Genomic DNA, 21,641 nt, shown 5'->3' on the forward strand with positions numbered 1-21,641 from the left:
GTAGGAGATGGTTATGTTGCTTAGAGAAAAGGAAGGGAAGAGAATGAAGGAGGGAGGGGAGGGAGGCAAGAAGAGAGGGGGAGGGAGAAACCCTACCCTGAGCCCATCTCAGCACTGACTGCTGGGTGATGTTGGGTAGTATTTAAGGGGAAAGAAAACTCCTTGACTGTCTTCTTGTCTCTTGAAACTTTTATCCAGCAGCTGTTCCAAAGCAAAATGAAACCATGTTCAGCCAAGAAGAGCAGAGGTAATTCTTTGGGAAGCCACACCATCTTTGACCCCAGGATTCTCGTTCTGTAGAGTCCTAGCCCAGTGCACAGGGGACAGAGAGCTAAGGAGGTTGCCATCACTATTCCAGCCGATAACAAGATGGACCGGAAATGCTCATTCCCATGGGAAGGGCCAGTCCAGAGTCTTGTCTCCACAAATCCCATATGAGGACAGATCTTCTACCTCAGGGTTGATTCCTGCACCCACTGCCAGCAGGAAGTGGGACCAAGGTCACCTACGACATATCCGCATGCTCCCAGAATGCTTGCTGCCCGCCAGTCATTTCTGCCTCTTTTAAGTGTCCCTCCTGTCCACTGAACTTGGATTTCATTGGCATGAAAGTACAAACCGAATAAGAAGAAATTTAATATGAACTCCATACAGACAAAGACAGTGTACTGATCCAATCAATAGTCACTGAGCTCCTCCAACAAATTAAGAAGGGTTCCAGGCGAGGGAGATGTGACAGGTGACAGCTTGTCTTTAGGGGGTGCCCATTTTACGCATGTTCAAGGTATAGTGTGGTAATAAGCACACAGTAAGCGTTCAGTAAGTACTTGTTGAAAGAGAGAGTAAGTAAATGGAGTGTGTACCAGCTGAGGGGACAGTCACTGGAGGTCCCCTATGAAACTCCAACCTTGCAAGAGCTTTGCTTTGAATTTCGGGACAGCCTTGTTCTAAGGGAGTCTTCTAACCAGGTGTGCTGGTAAACACCTGTAATTCCTGAATTTTTAGATGGAGTCAGAAGGATCAGGACCTCAAGGCCATTCTCTGCTACGTAAAGAGCTCGAGGCCAGATTGAGCCACATGCCAGTCTATTGCAGAGAGGGAAAACGGCGGGCCAGGAGGCTCCAACCACAGGCATCGTCTGTTCAAATACTGATGGTTCTAAAAAGAAAGCTATTCCTGCTTCTGTCAGTTGTATACACATTGGTAGATAGGGTTCGCTGAAGGATGTATTTGCTCTTTTTTTCTAAATCCTTTTATAAAAATTATCGTATTAAGACAGAAATTTGAAAGAACAAAAAATAACATAGGGGAAGCGAGAAGCAAGGCTTTTCTAAAGTATGCGAAAGTCTCACAACAGATGAAATACTTGTGAAATAGCTACAAGCAGTCTTGGTCCCCAACCCCACTGGGGTGCTTTTCTCCCTGGGCCCGAGTACCCTCAAATATGTGGAGAGTATTCTTTTCACACACCCCTTTGATTCAGATTTTTATGAAGAGCTGTGACATAAACTACCAAATTATTATGCACAGAAAGTGTGGCAGCTTCTGGCCAGGGATGAGAACTTTAGAGACTGCCCGGTGAAAATACCACACTTCTGCTCTCAGGACTCTATTCTGCCTCAACTCCTGTGACCCATATGCCCACCCACCCATGTCCCTTCCCACACACATCTTCCCGACTCCTGTTCCCCTCCACCCATGTCCTTTCTCACCCACGTCTCCTCATCCATCTTCCTCCATGTCCCTGACCCACATCCCCAACCCATGGGCCACCTCCATGTCCTACCCATGCCTCACCCACCACCAGTCCTTTATTTTAAGGTCTGCTATCACAATATCATTGGTCCCAAGGGACATTCTAGAAGTAGCTGCTGTGTGGGGAATGAATTCATTGCCCGACACCCTGCCATTTTTTCCAAAGGGCTCCGTTTAGATGGGTTATTTATTCCTGCCCCCACCTGCACGATGACTACATCGACAATGCAATGGGCTTGCTCTAAAATGAACCTGACATGTAGATCTGACCTGCTGGAGCAGGCCTACGTCCAAGCTACGAAGGGGGACTGGGGCAGAAAGATCACAAGTCCAGCACCAGCGTAGGCTACCTAGTGAGGTTAAGACCTGGGCGACTTAGTGAGCTCTACTTAAAACAAAAGGTCAAAGATAGCCTGGATAGAATGTGGTGAGGCCAGGGGTTCGATCCTCAGGACTGCATGAACAAACCGATGTCTTAGAGAATGAGACAGGGCTATTCCAGTTCACACGGCTCTGATCATAACCTGTGTTACGGCACACTTTAGGTGTTTAAAGTAGTTAGTCCTATGGCAATGAACTACTCACTCCTTCCCTATCCTGCTTTTAAAATAAAATCCCACCGGGACGGAATAGAGTTCAGTGGTTTAGAGCACTTCCAGAGGACCCCAAGTTCAGTTCCCAGCTCCCCTGTCAGAGGGTTCACAATGGACTGGAACTCCAGCTCCAAGGTATCCGGTGCCCTCTTCACCACACACACACACACACACACACACACACACACACACACACACGTGTAAATAAACACATATACATAAACAAAAATAAACCTTAGGCAACCAGCTAAGAGTGCTCACTGCTCTTGTAGAGGACCCAGCATCCATATCAGGTGGGTCTCAGTCACCTGCAACTCTAATTCCAGGGGATCTAACTCCTTCTTTTGGCCTCTGCAAGTATCTGCACACACATGGTTCAGACATGTGTGAAATTAATGAAATGAATAAGTTCATTTTAAACATCTTTTTTAAAATCTCACTTTAATGCCCCTGCTCTAGCAAAGCAGCAGGTAGGATGACACAAGGCGAGACTTTGAGTAAACTCATCCTTTGGGGAGCGTGCGGTGGGCACCCACGGAACCCAGATGTTCTAAGCACCTGGAAAACCTTAGTGGACACATGTGTCTGGGCTTCAGCAAACTACTCGATGGGATCTGATGTGAAGTCCTGTAAGGATTTCTCCACTTTCTGATGGTGAGCGTCTCAGCAGAGCAGTGGGCATCTTGAACTGTGTCTGGCTGTGCAGACCTGCTGTGAAGGAGGCAGGAACTCACAAGGTTCTTCTCAGATTGGAATATATACACTATATATTATACATATATTTTTATATAAAATACATTTTATAAAATATGTTTAATATTATTATTTTAGTAAATATTTATTATACAAAATGAATATTTTTACATTTTTATGTGCATTGGGGTTTTATCTGTGTGCATGTCTGTGCGAAGGTGTCCGATCCCCTGGATCTGGAGTTACAGACAGCTGTGGGCTGTCATTAGGGTGCTGGGAATTGAACACAAGTTCTTCTGGAAGAGCAGAAGCCAGTGCTCTTAACGCCTGAGCCATCATCTCTCTAGCCCCTCAGAGGGGAACCTTAACATCTCACTCCCAGTGTCTTGTAAGGCATATAGTATCAGCTTAGAGAGAAAGACGGGCCATCTCATTCAGAGACCAGTTCTCAGAGAGGAGGACCAGAGGTTCATGCCTCCCAGGGGGTCAGACCTTTCCTAGTTGGGTCGTGTCGGAAGAGGTCCAGCAAACAGATGTCTGCTGCTGGCTGCACCATTGTCGAGAGACACTCTGAGGTAGAGAGGGAGGGGTTGTCGTGAAATAAACTTGCTCTCACTTGGGTGCAAATGAAGAGTGTTTATGGCTGTAGGAAGAAGCTCGCCGTCACTGTTATGTAGACACGATGCCTAGCAACCTGAGTTAGCCCTAGCTTAATCCACTATGCTACACAGACCCCGGGGAACCACTGGAGCCACTCTGACCCACTGTCTCCACCTCTAAGGCTAACCACATGCACGTCAGCACCATCCTGTCAGTGCATGGCAGGTTGCCAAATACCCAGAAGACACTGACATCAGTTCCCCTTGTTCTGAGTGAGAGAGAGAGAAAAAGGCAGATGAAGCAGAGAGGAAATGGAACAGTGCTGGTGAACAGAGCCCCGGGCCTTACAAAGGCCTCCTCCCTTGATCCAAAAATGAATGTGAGAGATGCTACTGCCTCTTTTAACTGGTGGGTGAGCAGCTTGACCGCCATCAGGAGCTAGCACCACACAGTGGGCCCCAGAGGGGAAGTATGGTCCAAAGGGCTCTTAGGTGGGATGGAAGACAGAAGGAAGTGACAGAGGACAAGCTTGAATGGGAGTCAGGCCAAGATGGAGATGGCTGGGCCGTCAGATAACACAGAAGTTCACTGGATCAGTCAGGCCAGAGCTGCAATGGAATTGCTAGGCAACCAACAAAAATGTCTTCTGAGTTCAGGTGGGGACCAGGGATCACATGCAGTGATGCGCTGGTGTCCAAGCACTGGTGAGGGCGGAGACTGAGGCCTCAGACTGCATGGGGCCATGTGTGGCAGGTGGGGAGTCTTCAGAGGATCAGTTTCCCTGTGTAACATAGAGGCTACACACACACACACACACACACACACACACACACACACACACACACACACACATGCATATGAGTCCTGGGGGCACTCTGTGTTGTCACAGACATGAGGACTTTTGGATGGACCATTTAGAGCCTCAACTCCTAAACAGAGCAGGCTTTAGGAGGTCATCAGTAGGCCAATCTCGGTTGTGAATGAATCAAGTACTGGGCTCATATCCATAGCTAGACAGACTCCATGATGACCACACCCACACCATCTCTAACCACTCACGTAGAACAGTAGGCATCCCCTCCTTCCTCAACTGCCCCGTCTCTGCTGAGCAAGGCTAACACTGTGCTCACGCAAAAGGAGGCTGATGGAATTTCACCACCATGGACCATATAATGAAGGATACACTCAGAGCTGAGAGGTCCTGGGACTGACAGGTGAGCTCAGCAATGTTCAGGGGTCACAAAGCTCCCCCTGGGGTCCCAGAGACAATTATGTAGCCTGATCTAAAGCCGTGTGTATAGGAGCCCTCTCCAACCCAGCTGTTTCTCCTTCAGTGATAGCGATCAAATCCAGAACCTTACACATGCTTCATCTTCCCTCTCCAAAAGCTTTCCTTTCTCCTCTCCTCTCTCCTACCCTCCCCTCCCCCTTCTCTCCTCTCTTGTTCTCCCCTCTCATCCCGTCCTACTCTCCCTTCCCCCTCCAGTCTCCTCTCCTCTCCTGCTGTTACCTCTCCTGACATCCCTTTCCCTCTCTTCTTCCCTCTTTTCTTTTGCTTTCTTGCTTTGATACAGAATCTCTTGACATCCAGGCTGACTTTGGCCTTGAAATATTGCTGAAGAGGACCTTAAACTCCTAAATCCTCCTGTCTCTGCCTCCCAAGAGTTGAGATTACAGGTGCGGACCAGCATGCCTGGATAAACCCAGGTTTTCTTATTACAGAGCTAAAACAAGCTGAACTATATCAAAGACTGGATATTTCCCTTATATAAACCAGAGCTTCTGAGTTCCAAGACACTTAGACACCACAAAGATCCTTTTTACATGAAACATGGCAGATTTGTCTTCCTCTCCACAGGGAAGGGCATGGACTCTTACTAGCCATTTCTGAATCTCCAGAGCCGCACCTCACCTACAGAAGGTACTTAAGCAGTGTTGCTGAATGAACGAACAGTTGACTCCATATAAGGAGAGAAGAACAGTAAACTAAAATTAGAAACACTTTCAACCCCCTTTTTGAAAGCAGAAATAACTTTCTCCTTGGGAAACTCTTCACAAACACATTGTTTCCCCTTGTTCGAGGCACCCAAACATTGACTCCTAAGTAAACCTGCTGTGGGTCTCATGGGACAGCTCTCTGTCCACACCGAGATGCCTCTCTGTCCACACCGAGATGTTCGAGGATATGTTACCCCTCATTAACAGCTCTGTCCTGGATGACAGCAAAGGGCAAGATGCTAATCTAACAACAGAATGTAGGAGGTAAGATCCCCACTCTCAAATAGCTTATAAACCAGAGACACAAGAGATGGACAGGAAAAGACAGTGTCTCTTGGCGGGTTGTGCTAACGGCAAACTGGATGGGACAGCATGGACTGAGCTTTGAACTCTCCTCCAGTGACACGATTCCTACAGTGCAAAAGCAGGGGCAGTGCTGGTGTGCTACATATATGTATTCATCTATTCTGAGAACATTCCTTCACACTTCCCTGCACTTGTAAGGCTCTTCTGTCTGGATCAGTGGCAGGGATGGTAACTACAGCTGACTGACATTACAGTGCCCACAATCCCTTTCTCTCTTGCTACTTCCAACTGGAGGCAGACAGTGAAGTCATATACCACCACCACCCCCAGACTCCCACATTGCCAGACAGGACCAAGGGGTCAGACAGTCTGTCTAACTAGATTTGTGGAGAATCTCACAAAGGGCTTCTGCAAAGGTTATATTTTCCTTGTGTAAAGTCTAATGTTAGCCTGTTATCTATGGCCATAAAAAATACTTAGGACTGGTCCTTTATGAAGAAGCTCATTGGCTTCTGGTTCTGAAGTCAGGGGAGATCAAGAATGTGTGGTACCGGCATCTACCCAGAATCTAACGAGACATTTCTTGTGCATTGTAATATGGCAGAGGGCATCACATTATTGAAACGCAGCAAGCATATCTCTTTCTACTTTCTTCAAGCCACGAATGTGCATTCTCAAGAGCTCAGCCATTATAATTACTTTCCAAAGGCCCCATCTCCAAATATACCAACAGATGAATTGGAGGATCAACTTTCCAAGTTGTGAACTTTTGGGGGACACATCTAAACCACAACCGTAACAAACTCAGGTAGGAACCTTGTTTCCTCCTCTCCTTTCTCTACTTAAAATGCGAAATGTATCGCCACAGCTGTCGAATTCCAGTCATGGGGTGACCAGAAGGAAAAGCGATGACAGTCATGTGGGGCAAGAAGAAAGAACTTGGGGGTTCCAGACTTGAGCAACATGAATACCGTTTGCTCCTGGACCTCTTGTGATAAACAAGGGTTCTTAGATTAGGTCGCTATTATTCTGTTAACAACTAAAGCCTCCTGGTGAGTGCGGGGATGATATTTTATGGAGGGATGAAGACAGCATGTGAGAGTCACTCCTGAGGTTCCGGGCAGCCCCTGGTAGAGATTAGCTGGAAGGATAGAGTCACAAAGGGCAAGGGGTGTGGCTCCCAGGAAGGGAACTCAAGGGCCTGGTAGAAATGCCAAGGGATCAAAAGGGCCCAAGGCAAGGTGAACTTGAGGTAGAGTCAGAAAGGAGGAATGGAGAAACATGAGAAGGTGGATCATCATGGTTCTGAAAGTCAGATACACCTCACAGGGCCAGAGAACCAAGCCCCTTGGGCACTTGCTCTAACCCAGACCACACCGTGAGGTGCCAGCATGTCCTACCATGCGGTGATGGTCCCCCCCGACTCCTCTTTCATTTTCTTAGTGTGCTTTTTCTGTTCTGTCCTTACCTAGACAAGGCCCAAATAGCACTTTGTCCTCCAGGGGTGTCTACACACCATCTATTTCTCCAGTGGTTCCAGGAATCGCTAAATGAGACTGTCCCCAATCCCCCCCCACCATAACCAGGCTACCGTGGCCTCATGACTGGCTCAGTGTCATTAGGCCATTTGTCATATGATAGATCAAATCCATACCACCCAGGGTTGCAGAACTGAAAATAGAGAGTCCGGTCCCTAGCCAAAGAAAGCTTAAAGGCAAACCAGAATGTTTCAGGACCTTGAGTTTATTTTTAGGTGTTGCCCGTTTGCCCAGAAAGAGGCTACCCTTAAAGGCTCAAATGCTGAAGTAGTACACAGAGGAGTGGAGGCCACTATCTTATGTGATGCTGTCAAAACCCCTCAGTCCTGAAACCAGAGCCCAAACACTGCTGTCCTTTCCATGGCTCTTTACTCCTCTCCCCCAGAGAAGCAAAGTTGCAGCCAACTGGTGTTTACTACTGTCTGGACTTCTTGGGAAAGTTACAGTTTGTGAAATACCAATCTGATCTCTTACTGGGAGAGGATAGAGTTTCCATGACTCACATCCATGTCCCCACAGTAGTGTCTTTACCTGTTAATGGAGTGTGGACATGAGGGACTGGAGCACAAGCCAGCAGCTTTCTGTGTTTACTGTGCTTCCTACAGGATATGTGAGTGGCGTTGGGACCACTTGCGCTGCTGATCACTAAGCTCTGTGTAGCCCTCAACACGTTCAGGCTCTCTGCTAAGTGCCTTAAATCCAGGTGATGCTAATAAAAATGGTACCTAAGATAGGAGTTGAAGGCTTTGGGATGTGGATTGTCAGGAGACACATACACTTTTTCCCAACAGAGATGATGACCTACTGAGTGGCCATCTCACTTAAGATGGGTCTGGAAATCATCTCTTAGGGCTGGTGTGGTGAATATAGTGTGCTCATGAAAGTGAGAGGCCCTGGGCTGGAGAGATGGCTCAGTGGTTAAGAGCACCCAACTGCTCTTCCAGAGGTCATGAGTTCAATTCCCAGCAACCACATGGTGGCTCACAACCATCTGTAAAGAGATCTGATGCCCTCTTCTGGTGTATCTGAAGACAGCTACAGTGTACTTAGATATATAATAAATAAAATAAATCTTAAAAAAAAAGAAAAAGAAAAAGAAAGTGTGAGGCCCTGAGTTCAAATCCCCATCACCCACATAAAAGACAAGTGAGCACTAAGTCTTGCCTACAATCCCAGAATTTGGAAAGCAGAGAGACAGGGGATCTCAGGAGCGAGATGGCCATTATCCAATTTGGTGAGGTCTGGGTTCAGGGAGAAACTCTGTTTTGGTAAATAAAATGGAGTGATTGAGAGAGACACACAGCGTCAGTGTCTGGCCTCCATACTTGACTACACATGGACATGCACATCTACACATACGTGGACTCATACACATTTGAAATGCACACACGCATGTACATGTACATGAGAGAATGAGAGAAAAGAAAAACCTTCTTTCTTGATGATCGTGCATCTGGAATTCACTATAAGGTAAGAGGAACTGGGCAGTGTGGCTTACACTTTAATGCTAGCACTCAGGAGGCAAAGGCGGGTGGATCTCTGAGTTCAAGAACACCCTGGTCTACAGATTGAGTTCCAAGACAGCCAGGGCTACACAATGAAATTCTGTCTTGGAGAAAGGGAGAGGGAGAGGGAGAGGGAGAGAGAGAGGGAGAGGGAGAGGGAGAGGGAAAGGGAGAGACAGAGAGACAGAGAGACAGAAACAGAGAGACAGAGACAGAGAGACAGAGAGAGACAGAGAGACAGAGACAGAGACAGAGAGACAGAGACAGACAGAGACAGACAGAGAGACAGAGAGCCAGAGAGAGAGAGACAAAGAGTCAGAGAGAGAGAGAGACAGACAGACAGAGAGAGAAAGAGAGAGAGAGAGAGAGAGAGAGAGAGAGGAGAGAGAGAGAGCGCGCCTTCCTCAAAGCAGTGCATGCAATCACGGAGGAAGATTGTGCAAACTCCACTCGGCACCTCTGAATAGTCAGAATCTGTGTTCGCTCTCTTTTTCTTCTGTCGGGAAGGGATTGGGACTCGATGAAGAGGTGATAGGGGAGTGGAATCAGGCAATGGAAAAAGGATTGGAGCTCAGAACCCCATGTCTGGTCCTGGACCCGCTGACACATGGAAAGATCCATATGATCTCTGAGTCTATTTTTCCTCTTGGTGACAGCAGTTTTGGTCCCCTGAACCCTGCTGGGAGGCAGACAACAAAATGAACCAGAATTTGCTAATCTACTTTTGCAACTACAGGGGATGTGACACGTTACCATACATAGACCCATCCAAGGATGAGCAACTGAGCCCAGAGCTGTGTAGACAAAAGCCTCGGGGCTACAACAGGAGTGAGTACCAGGCACGCATCTCATGACTTCAGTTCTGCCTGTCACCTCTGCTCCTCCTTCCTGCTTGTGTCTGCAGCCTCAGCTCGTCGCTAATCTACACTATTTGAGCTTAATGCTGGCCCTGCTGTGTTCTAGAGGCTGCAGGTCCAGAGGTTGTAAACATTATCACTGTTGCAGAATAAAAGACCAATGGCCAGGGACCCCAGTTTTGTTTACTCTTTGTGGAGGTGCAGACTGCTTTGAAAAGCCCAGGCAAGTCACGGTTTGTCAGAAACTTTGACTTTCATGAGATAGCCCTGTGCTCTCTCAGAGGGCTTCAGACCTCCTTGGCCCACACAGAGTCTCAGAACGGATCCTAGCTATAGGCTACCTAGCCTGGGTGAGTAAAATAGTAGTGTTTACTTCCCACAGGTCAAAACTTCATTGCAGATAAGACATTGGATAACAAGTGGAAAAAAAAAACCTAACTCTTATTCTAGTTCGAGGAGAATGTTTCCAAATCAATACCTTTTTACAGTTTCTTGAGTCTGAGCAAAATCAAAACCGAGGTAGTGACTGTTACCGTACTCCCCTAATACCTAGTCCAAGGCAAATTCTTGTAAACTTCAGAAACAGGAAGTAGTTGTCACAGTTACTATGCGTGTGCTTTGCCTACTCAGCGTGGGCTTCAAAGTGTACAGTGCAGACGGCATTCGGCACTTGGAAAATCTGAACGCAAACACAAATATTAGGTAGGTAGCCTGACCCCCGAGAAGAGCTTGCAGGCTTGAGCTTCAAGCAGTCCATGTGTCGTCTCCTTTGTTAGGTCAACAAGAGAGTCATGTCCTCCGGTGTGGTTTTTCTGACGAACACTGTGTCTCCTCAGAACAGTCACAGCATGGCATGTCCTGAGCAGGCAGTGATGAACCAGTGAGATTTTGAGGTAGCTCTCCCTAGCAGAGGAAGTTCTTAGGCCAGGAAGACCCTGGGGAAGGAGGACAAAGCTTGGTGCGGGACACGTGGTAGGTTCTGGAGAATGAGTCCCCGTGGGAGAACATGACTAGTCTGACCTGAGCCCAGGATTTCTTTGCTGACAAAAGAGGCAAGGCTTGGCTTTCAGGCTGTGCTCGCTCAGTCACGAATTCTCTCTCTGTTCTTTGTCTCTCTCTCCCTCTCTGTTGAGTTCCCCGTAGAGGGGTTGATTTCCCTCTTGGAAAAAATCCCCATACGTTGTGTGCTTTGATAATTTATATCTTCCATGGAGTCAAAACTCTTCACCTGTTAATTTAGCTCTGCGTTTTTCTGGTCCCCAGAGGCCCAAGCTGAAGCCTTGGGCTCTCCTTTGAGTAGAGAGCCAGGGACATGCTGTGTCCACTCTCTTGATCGTGGGATGGCTGAGGCTTCCAACGTGTAGCTTTCAGAAGACATCGCAGCAGCAGCAGCGCCAGGCACTGAGGGTGGCTGTCTTTGTCTCATGGTGTCCATGGATATGTAGAGTTGCGAGATGCAGCTAGAGAGTTAGGGTTAAAACACGTATACACCTGCTTGTCTAGTCAGGGCTCATATATATTAGGCTAACCTCAAACTCACTGCGGAGCCAAGGATGACCTTGAACTCCTCCTCATCCCTCCACCTCTTTCTGAGTCCTGGCATGAGCCATCAAGCCTGTTTTGCTCAGGGTTGGAGATTTACCCAAGGCCTTGTGCATGCTACTACATAAGCACTACTAAGCCACGTCCCCAGAGAGGACCAGAAAGGAGGTAATACTAAGAATTTAGAGTCTCTTTTAGGTAAATCTATCCAAACGAGCCCCTTTGTAGGGGGGAAAGACAGATAATGATTCACAAAGAAGCTTCTGGAAATCTGGTAGGTGGGGAAATGCTTTGAAACAAAGAAGAAGAAAAGTCCCCAGGACTCAGTTGTGCCTTGAGCCAAAATCGCAGTGAACAGTTGTTTGCCTGTGATAGATAACTCGAACGCTCCCTCCCTGTATTTCTCAGAGGAGTGCAAACATGTGAGGCCTTGATTCTATCTCTGGAACTAACCTTGTCTCCATCAAGGGCCCCCATCCCATGCAGGGATTTGATGGATGCATGGAGAATAACAAAATGTCCCTCTCATTAGGCTGGTTCCAATCACTCCCCAGGACGACCCAAGGGACTGTGTCTACCCTCTCACTTACTATTCCTGAACTCGCCCTCCAGGAGTTGGTAGATGTGTGGCTAGCACCTGCATCTCCAAAAGGAAGTAAGGGGAATTCTCCTGGCATCATGGATTCCCTTATCCTGTGATGATCAGTCTGATACCAAGAAAAATAAAGTCAGGACCCCAGAGCCCAGAGCCTGACTCGGACTCTGCTCCCTCCTCCTAGCATATCCAAGGTAAGGGCCACCACCTAGTCAGGCCCTCCCCTTTACTTGCTAAGACGTAAGACCTTCTGAGCTACAAAAAAAAAAAAAGAATGAATGAATGAATGAATGAAAGGAAGGAAGGAAGGAAGGAAGGAAGGAAGCAAGAAGATAGGGCTGGAGAGATGGCTCAGCGGTTAAGATCACTTGACTGCTCTTCCAGAGGTCCTGAGTTCAATTCCCAGCAACCCCATGGTGGCTCACAGCCATCTGTAATGGGATCTGATGCCCTCTTCTGGTGTGTCTGAAGACAGCAACAGTGTACATTAAATAAAATAAGTCTTCCTTTTTTTTTTTTTTTTAAAGCCAAAGCCAAAAATCAGGTTTTTGTTTTGTTTCGCATCCTTGCTTTCTTAATTCCCCATGCTGCATTAGAAGAAGGTTCTAGAGGCAAAACTGGGGTGGAGGGTGAAATCTAACCATGACCTCTTTACACCATGAACTACTATGCATGCCCTCTAAAAGCTGTAGGAATAAGTGACCGCAGTGTGGTACTCTAAGCACCAGGCATTTATTCTCTCTGTCTGGAGGCCAGAGTCCCCAGTGCCCCCTCTGAGGGCACTAAGCAAAGCTTCTCCTGGCTCCTCTGGCCTCTATGGCTCCCACAGTCTTTCAGATCCCTGCCTTGTAGTTTCACTGCTCCAAGCCTTGCCTCTGTCTTCACAGTTCCGGGACAAGGGCTCACCCTGACCCAGTATGACCTCATCTTGACTGATTATAACGATTAAGTCCTTTTTACGATTCTAGGTAGACATAAACTTCCAGTGGGCGCTTCGACCCACTAACCCTTCTCTTCAAAGCCTGTCTGCCCAACTGTACCTCACCCCACGCCCGTTTATCCATCCCCGCCCAGTGAATTTGAGAGGAAAGATCCCGGAATGATGCTCTAGTGACTGATCTCCTCTAGAGGCTGGGCCTGTGTTTATAGAAAGCAGAGCCCTGTCTTGAAAGTGAAATCCAGCCGACCAGGAGTCACCATCCCATCACCCTTGTCACCGTTCTTGCCAGTAGCATAGCCTTGCAGACACTTCCGAGGTCCTTATAAAGGGCCGCTGAGTGTCCATACTGAATGCTCCCCGGCTGCCAAGGTAGACGGAGAGCTTCTTAGATGAAGATCTAAGATGATGGTTATTTTCCTGTTCAGCCCCCATCTATTTAATGGGAGATATGAAAGCACTTGTTTTTAAATCATCACTTAAAAAAAAAAAAGCCCCAAATCTCAAGACAGTATCAAAATACCTAAGCTGACTCAGAAAGATACATTTTTCAAACATCAGCAGAAAGGGGAACTTACAGAATTTGCGATTTCACCTCCTACCCCAGCTCTTACCCTCCCCCCGCCCCCCGCAGCCTGACAGATGTGGCAGCGCGGTCAATTGGAGGGGGTGGGAACCTGGGTTTTCATGTTCCTGTCTTGACTCTTTAGCTGGGTTTGGTTCAAGTCCACCAATCTGTCTAGACCCTTCAAGGATGAATCAGACTCTGCCGCAGTTCGCAGAATAACATCCCGGCTGAGGAAACACTTGATGGCAATTGTACAGTAAATGCTTCGCTGAGACAGAAATGACACAGCATGGGGGAAAAGTCATCCTAGTTCTGGAAAGAAAGAAATGCATCGAGCGGGTTGGAGAAAATGCAGAACAGATAATCTCCAATTACTAGTTCCTTCGTCTCACAGAAATACACTGAAGCCCCCATGGGCTCCAGGCATTCATTGCCTGAGCATGGCGGCTGCTCTTCCTGTTGCTGAGATAAAACACTCAACAGAAGCAACTGAGGAAAAGAAGGGCTTGTTCTGGCCCACATTTGAGGCTGCAGTCTGTCGTGGTGGGGAGTGGTGGGGATGTCATGGCAGGCATTTGAGGCGGCTGCTGGGATTGCATCCTGAGTTAGGAAGAAGACAGCAATAAATGCTTGCACTCAAGGTCCTCCTTTCTTTTACATAGTACAGGACCAAAAGGATGTATTCAAGTCCTTCCTTGCCCCTAGTATCCCTAAGCATGACCTGATTTGAGAACTCGGTCTTGCAGATGTAATCAAGTGAGGTCAGGCCGGAGTGGGTTGGTCCCTAATCCGATGACTGGTGTCCTAAAAAGAAAGAGATCTGCACGCAGAGGTTTACACAAGGAAGAAGGCCGTCAGATGCTGGTGTGAAACAGCTATGAGCTAGAGAGCATACAGGACTGCCAGCAACCAAAAGAAGCTGGGAGGCTGGAGTGTTCTCAGAGCTTCCACAAGGAGCTGAGCCTTGATATCACAACCGTCCCTTGTTCTAAGAAACCCAGTTTGTTGTAACTTTTTTTTAAAGAAATAAATATAGACCAGAGAGTCCAGCTCAGGAGACGCTCTGTGGGAGAACGATAGAACTAGAACCTCATTAAGACTAGGAATGCATCGAGACTCACACTCTGGAACTGGCCCAGAAGGGTTGACTGTAAAGCACTCTTCGGAGGACTGAGGGGCTCAGTTCTTGGTATCCTAACTGTGAAATAAATAAGCGGTTAAAGCAGTCACCTTTGTGGCTGTGAGAGAAGCACTGGACAGTCCTTGTCCCCGGGTGCTACATGGTACGTCTGCTAAAACCAGAAGTTGCTTGTACCAGGAGATAACCTAGTTGTAAGAGAAGAAAATCGACTCTTTTCCAACTTGGCTTGACGGGTCCCCCGGAAGTACCTCAGATAAGTCATCACCACAGGATAGGATGACCTTCAGGGTCCATTTTGCTCTCTGTCACCATAGGCTCCATGCTGAACTGTTTCTGTAGCCCAGATCATTACGAACTAGCATATCTGAGTGGATATTCAAAACTGGTGTGGCATTTCCCCCAGCTGCATGCTGACTCTGTGTTCCTAGTGCTGCTGTATCCCCAGCTTCTGAATCACTTGAGGATCCTGTCTGAGGCTGACAGGACCAGCATCTCTGCTCCTTCATATCAGCCACAGGCCTGAAGATTTCTGCACCCTCCTCCTTCAGAGGTTCAGCAAATCTGAACATCTGGCCTTACGTACCTAGCCAGTCAGCAGGTACAAACAGCCACATGATACACAACAAGACAATGGTACTGCTACATTCCTGTCTCTTCTCGGCCTTCTCTGACCCTTGTCCCTTTGACGAAGGTATCTGGGATAAGGCCCTGGCACCCAGGGTAGCAGTCTTTCCTGCCGTTTTTGAATTTTGACTTTCTTGTGACTCAAAACAATTTATATTCTTCAAGCTAATCCTGTGGGTTTCTAGGCCCCCATAAAGGTGGAGTGCACCAAGGCACGCGATTAGAATATTCAGGAACTCCAGATCTTCTTTGTCTTCTGTCAAACTTTGTGTTATCACTTCTACCACTGAGAGTCCTCCTCCGGGCAAGATGGCTTCCATGGAATCACCCATGCAGGAGTGTGAGTATGTGGATTTGAGAAACAGAGAGAGCCTACAGAAATTGTGACACATCTTTTACACACCCTTGTTGAGTGTTGTTACAGCCTGGTCTCTCTCCTTGGCTTTCCTCTCTCTGTCTCTATTCAAGTAGATAGGGACAGTAAGGGATAAGATTGGAAGAAAATCAGCCTGCATTCCAGACTCTCAGGCTCTGGGGCCAACTTAGAGGAACTTAAAATGTTTTCAGAGATTAGAACTTCAAGAGGCCAGGCACCCTTCCTTCAAGAGGCAGCCCCCCAACCCCAATCCCACCCCTGCAACCTCTGCTTCCTCTCCTGGTTTATCAGCAGTCACAGTGTGCATCCTGAGCTGCTGCTGTGGGACACCCTTATATCCATAAAGCCTCTCCCTCCCATGGCTGGGACCTGGTCTTGCATACAGTTGCATGCCTAGCACGTACTAGCTCTAACCATATTGGGTAGCCAGTAAGTATCTGTCGGCAAACACAAGGAGGACCATTTTGTCCAAAGACTTGAAGAAAGAGAGAAACCACCGTTCCCGGGAGCAAGGAGGACCTCCCTGCGGTAGAGAAACCACTGTCCTGACCAGGAGAAGCAAGCTGATGCCTCTACTCCAGTTTCTCAGGGCTTGCTGTGTGACACACACAGCAAGAGTCCTTTGAGGACATAGCTGCATGTCCTTTGAAAGATGGGACAACACACTGCTGCATTGAAAGAGCAGGAGACAGAGGGCCTGAGGACACAGGGGTCAGGACAACAGTCACCTCTCATCCGTGACCTGAGCATGCCAACAGTTCAAGGGCAGCGCTTAGGCATCTTGTCATATTCTGTGGGTGTGAGGATCTATAATAAACTCGGGTAATTTTTCCTTGCAGTCTGCAAAGGGTATGGCTCAAATGGCCCCTCAACCTATGGTAATTGTTCTTTCACCTAAGTGTCACTCAAGGGTTTTTCTTTCCCCAGTAACTTCTGTGTAGTTTGCTGGACCTAAATTCCCTTTGTTCACTATTTAACTCTACCTAGAGGAACTAGGCAGGCCCATAGGATGCTGTGCCCGTGTATGAAGTAAAAGAAGGCTTTGGGGGAATAGTGTCTAAAGGCATTTGGAACACAGCCGAAATGGCTTACTTTTGCTTTGCATTTGACAAGATGTCTTCCTACACTTTAGTTCACAAAGGCCCTACCAGCGTCTCTCCTAACCTTCCTTATGTTATTATCTCTATGCACATCATGTTCCGACTAACTGGCCCTTGCCTTCCCCTAAATCACCCTAACATGGGCACTCTCTGTAGATAAAGCTAATTCCATCGGGAGTTTATCTGTTCAGTTAACACTGTCTATGGCGAGTCCCTCCTCATAAACTCTCCTTAGCAATTAGGTCCACGTAGTGTGTGGATCCGGAAGTAATGAACCACCACTGTCTTAGAATTTGTGTTCAAATTCACAGCAGCCAGCTTAGGTTAACGCGATGGTACTGAGGTTTGAGTCATGTCTGGTACCCACAGTGCCCAAATGCAAATTTCTTGTCCTGTGTGGCCTTATCGTCTTTATTAATATGCAGTACATAAAGGATGAGCAGTGTGCAATTAGGACCCATGGTGGGGCTGCCTGACAGGCAGACGTTATCAGACTTGGTCACGAACAGCTCTGTTTACCAACACTAGCCACTCATTTAACTGTTACAATAGAGGCCTCCTACTCTCAGAAACTCTTCTCCAACAAGGCGGTACTGTCATTTCTGTCATGTGTCACCTGGTGGGGAATAGTAGACTGGTCTCGTGAGGCAGTGGCTGGGGCAGTCTGAGTTCTTGCCCTGGGAACAGATCCAGCCATTGGATTGTAGTTCTATCCCTGAGTATTGTAAGCTTGGTGTTTGTTTGTTTCCTTACTATAGTTTTTTTGTTACTATTTTTTGAAACCAGTCAAATTTACTCAAATGAGTAATATACACTGTTACCGTGTGAAAAGGAAATGTCCCTTACAGGCTCATGTTTCGAAATCATGCTTCTCAGTGGATGGCAATATTTTGGAGGCATGTGGGTCCTTTATAAGGTGGTCCTGTCTGGTACAAACAGATTACTCTGAACAGGCCTTTGAAGGGTTAGCCTAACTCGCTGATTCTGGCTTTTTCCCACTTCCTGGTCCATGAATCATCCCTGGGTTTTTCCTCCACCATGAATTTCTCCCTGTCTTCTCCATCATGATGGACTGAAACCTTACTAAACCATCAGCCAAAAGAAACCTTTCCTCCCTTATCTGTTTTGTTTTTCCCTGCCAGGTACATCATCACAGCAATGCAAAAAAAAAAAAAAAAAAAAAAAAAGCTAATCACGTGCTCTCATCCCGCACACCCATCCCGTGCACCTGTCCATTACAATGTAGCATCTAATGAAAGGATACAAGGTGGCAAGTACGTGCCTTCTTAGTCCTTCATCAGAGACCACCAAATGCATTGATAAGTTTTACTTCCAAAGAGAGTCAAGGAAGTCAGACCTAAAATGGAATTAGGGAAGTTCCTCAAGTCAGTGGGAGACTGGGAAGGAGTCAGGAGGACTCTGCTCAAAGCAAGAGCCCCATCGCAGAGATGGAGAAGGATGAACAGGGTTATCTCATGGGGCAACTGAGAGGAAGAAATGAGCTCACCCCAACAGAGGGCTTAGCACAGCCCCCAGCACATATTTGCCCTCACATTACCCTCAGCTCTGATTGGCAATTGGGCATGATTGAGGAAGCTGGGGGCTGGGGGAGGAAGATCAGGCTAAATACTTTCTGGGAAAAGCCCTAAGCCCTTGTTACTCAAAGCACAGTCACTGGAAATCCCTGGGAGTTTGTTACAGACACACCCCAGGCCTCCCCAGACCTGCTAAGGCAGATGCTGCATGGTGACATGGCCCTTGGGAGAAGAGGAAGTCTCCTGCAGGATCCCCAGAAACTATAGATCCCTGCCCCTGGTGTGAGAGGGACAAAATGCTGCTCTTCTCCATCTCTGTGCATCACCTGGCAATGATGAAAAACACAGGACAAAAAGCTAGCCCAACCCCAAGCCCACCCCTCTCCTGCTCTTCCATAGCTGACTTCCCCAAACCAATAACCTGTGACCTCAAAGTGCACAGGAATGTGTCCTCCTTTGTCCTGTGGCTTGCTGGTAACCCGATAGACAGCCCCAGGGCAGGGTGGCATGTTGTTTTTTAAATATTATAAGAGACACAGTGGAGCTTGCCCAACAAGCTGCAGGACTGCCAGGATGCCAACTGGGACGCCTAAGCCTTGGCAGCCAGGGCTGCCATAGGCCATACTGGTCATTAAATAAGGTCAAGAGCTGAGGGCTAGGAGACCAGCGGCGTCTCGGTGACAGTGCTGCTGCCTGACGTTTGCAGAAAACTGGTAGACAAGGCCGGAAATGCATAGCACATAGGAAGCCATCCTTTAGAACAGAAGCACGAATCACAGTGGAGGCTACAGGCTACTGCACACTTGCTAAACCCATAGGATTCGCACCAAGAGTGAGCACTGCAGCAGGGCTTTAATCCCAGCACTCAGGAGGCAGACGGATCCCCAAGTTCAAGACTAGCCTGGTCTATATGAGGTCCGGATAAGCGAGGGCTACCCAGGGAAACCCTGTCTTTAAAAAAAAAAACCCTAATTAATTAATTAATTAATTAATTAAAATAATAATAAGAGAGTGAGTCCTGAGGAACACTGTGGACCCTGATGGCAGTGGTGGTGTGGCCTGAAGTTTCACAGGCCTGAAGAACAGGGGAGCCCTGTACCCAGGACAGAAGTGGGGAGAGGGTAACACCTTCTGGGAACTTTTTATGCTTTCTCCTCAGTTGGCTTTAAACTAAAGCTGCTCTAAGAAGATAAGGTCCTCTTAAAAGGGCGGGGCAGGAGGGAGATCAGCTGCAGAAGAGAAACTATAACCAAAGCTGGGGGAACCTGAAGTAACAGGTCATTCTTAAAAATCACAGTAACAGCTGGGTCTGATGGCACGTACTTTTGATCTCACCACTCTCAGGAGGCAGAGACAGACAGATCTCCACGAGTTCAAGGCCAGGTTGGGCTATTAAGTTCCAGGACAGCCATAGCTATAGAGAACTTGTCTCAAACACAGAACTAAACCATGAGCACAAACAAATCACAGACACAGAAAGATCATGGAGGTGGGCCGTGTGGTCTAGCAGCCTCTGGCCAGACGTTGTCAGCAAGCTTTTGAAAAGTGCCTACATGATAAAGGAACCAAGTTGAAATTTTATTCAGTTGTAATTAATGTTTATGGGTATGTGTGGTTCTGCTTAGAAATGTTTCAAGTAGGCCTGTAACATTTCAGACATATAAATTCACACTTTCAACTGGTGATTGTATGAATGACAGCTACAAACCAAGCGTCTCCAACAGTCAGCTAGCATCTAATTAAGACAGGAAGCAGGCATAAAATAAATGCCACATTCTGATGATCCACCGAGAAAGATGTAAAATACCTCATTAATACTTTTAATGTGGATTACATGTTAAAATAATATGATTATATTGAGTTCAAAAATACGATTAAAGTTTTTTTTTTTACTGTATCTTTGTATTTCCAAAAAAATGTCTTCAGAAAAGGTAAAAATTGCATTTGTACAGCTCTCAACATATCCTTCATAGGAATATAAAAGCAGTATAGCTCCCTTGAAAAACAAGTATAAAAGTTTCTCAGATGCTATGAGAATTACCCAACAGTTCTAACCCAAGATAGTTGCCCAAAAGAACTGAAACAGGTCTACCCTAAAACTACTATGAGAACATTCATGCAGAATAATTCCCTAAATGGTGAAAATTCAAATGCCCATATAACGAGAAGGCTAAGACGCACACATCCAATCCATAGACAGCCATATTAAAAAATACGGTAGATAATTTTACATGGATGACCCTTGGTAATACCGCATCTAGTGAAGGCAACCTCACTCACAAAGCCACACACTGTATTCCTTATGAGATGTGCAAGACTGTGTGAATGAGATTCGTTGTATATGAGACGTGCAAGATAAGAAAATCCAGAGACAGGAGGTAGAGTTTGCCTGGGACAGGGCCTAACTTCTAATTCTAATCCATACCCAATAGGGAAGATGGCCTGGGATTACATAGTGTCCATGGCTATACAAGGTATGGATGTACTATCAAAAAATTACATATGTGGCTTGCACCCGTTTTTACTGGACAGACCTGGTTTAATAATTGAAAACAGAAACATCTGTTTTTGTTTCTATTCGTCCCTGATGAGGGTGACAGAATTTAGCCAGGGCTCAGCAACATGAGGTAATTTTTCTCTCCTTTAACCACAGAGACGTGTGGCGGGCAACCGTCTGAAGACTGTTTCAAGGTTCGCTTCTGGGGAGGGAGGTGGACAGTTGCTGCTGTCCAGGGACAGTGCCTGACATTTTACACTGCTCAGGCCAGCTGTCCAGCGAACTTCCCCACCCGATACGTCAGTGATGAGGAGGCTGGTAACTATGGGGACCGCTGCCCAGACGTCACCCACCCAACCACAGCTTCCTTTGCTCCATCTCCATCCATTTTTCTGCTTCCCAGAAGACAGAATTTAGACATGGCCTACCACAGAGGTTTTCTCCTGACCCACTCTTCCTGGGAACAGTGACTCTGGGGGCTCTGAGGGTTGTCCAAGCAGCGCCCTGAAAACCACCACCTGTCTTGGAAGCTGTTGGTTGTGGAGGTGCTGGGCGTGGCCTTCCTTTCTGAGATTTCTCAAGTCCCAAAAATCGAGTCAGCCCTATCCAAGGCAGACTTGTTTCCCTTTCTGTGCCAGGTTTTCTAGAACAAAGGCTCCTCTGATACCTGAAAGTAAAACCAAAACAAGACATTATACCTCCTTTTTCAGACCGCTTGCTACATCTGTAGCAGTCTCTGTAGCCAGTTACCACAGATGTAGAGTATTAGAAGTCCCTGAAAAGTCAATACATAAATTCCTCAAAACTCAGATTGACCTAATTCTCCAACCCTAGAAAAACAAAAATTCACTGGCATGCTGGTGTCTACCTATAATCCCGGC

At 47.1% G+C, this 21,641-nt stretch overlaps 1 protein-coding gene across 2 annotated transcripts in view; it reads right to left on the reverse strand.

Moving 5' to 3' along the window:
* Positions 1–21,641, reverse strand: part of Alpk2 (alpha-kinase 2) — a 130,398-nt gene that overhangs the window by 47,371 nt on the left and 61,386 nt on the right.

This window comes from Rattus norvegicus, chromosome 18 (assembly GCF_021556685.1).
Source record: "Rattus norvegicus strain SHRSP/BbbUtx chromosome 18, alternate assembly SHRSP_T2T, whole genome shotgun sequence".
Classification (NCBI taxonomy): domain Eukaryota; kingdom Metazoa; phylum Chordata; class Mammalia; order Rodentia; family Muridae; genus Rattus; species Rattus norvegicus.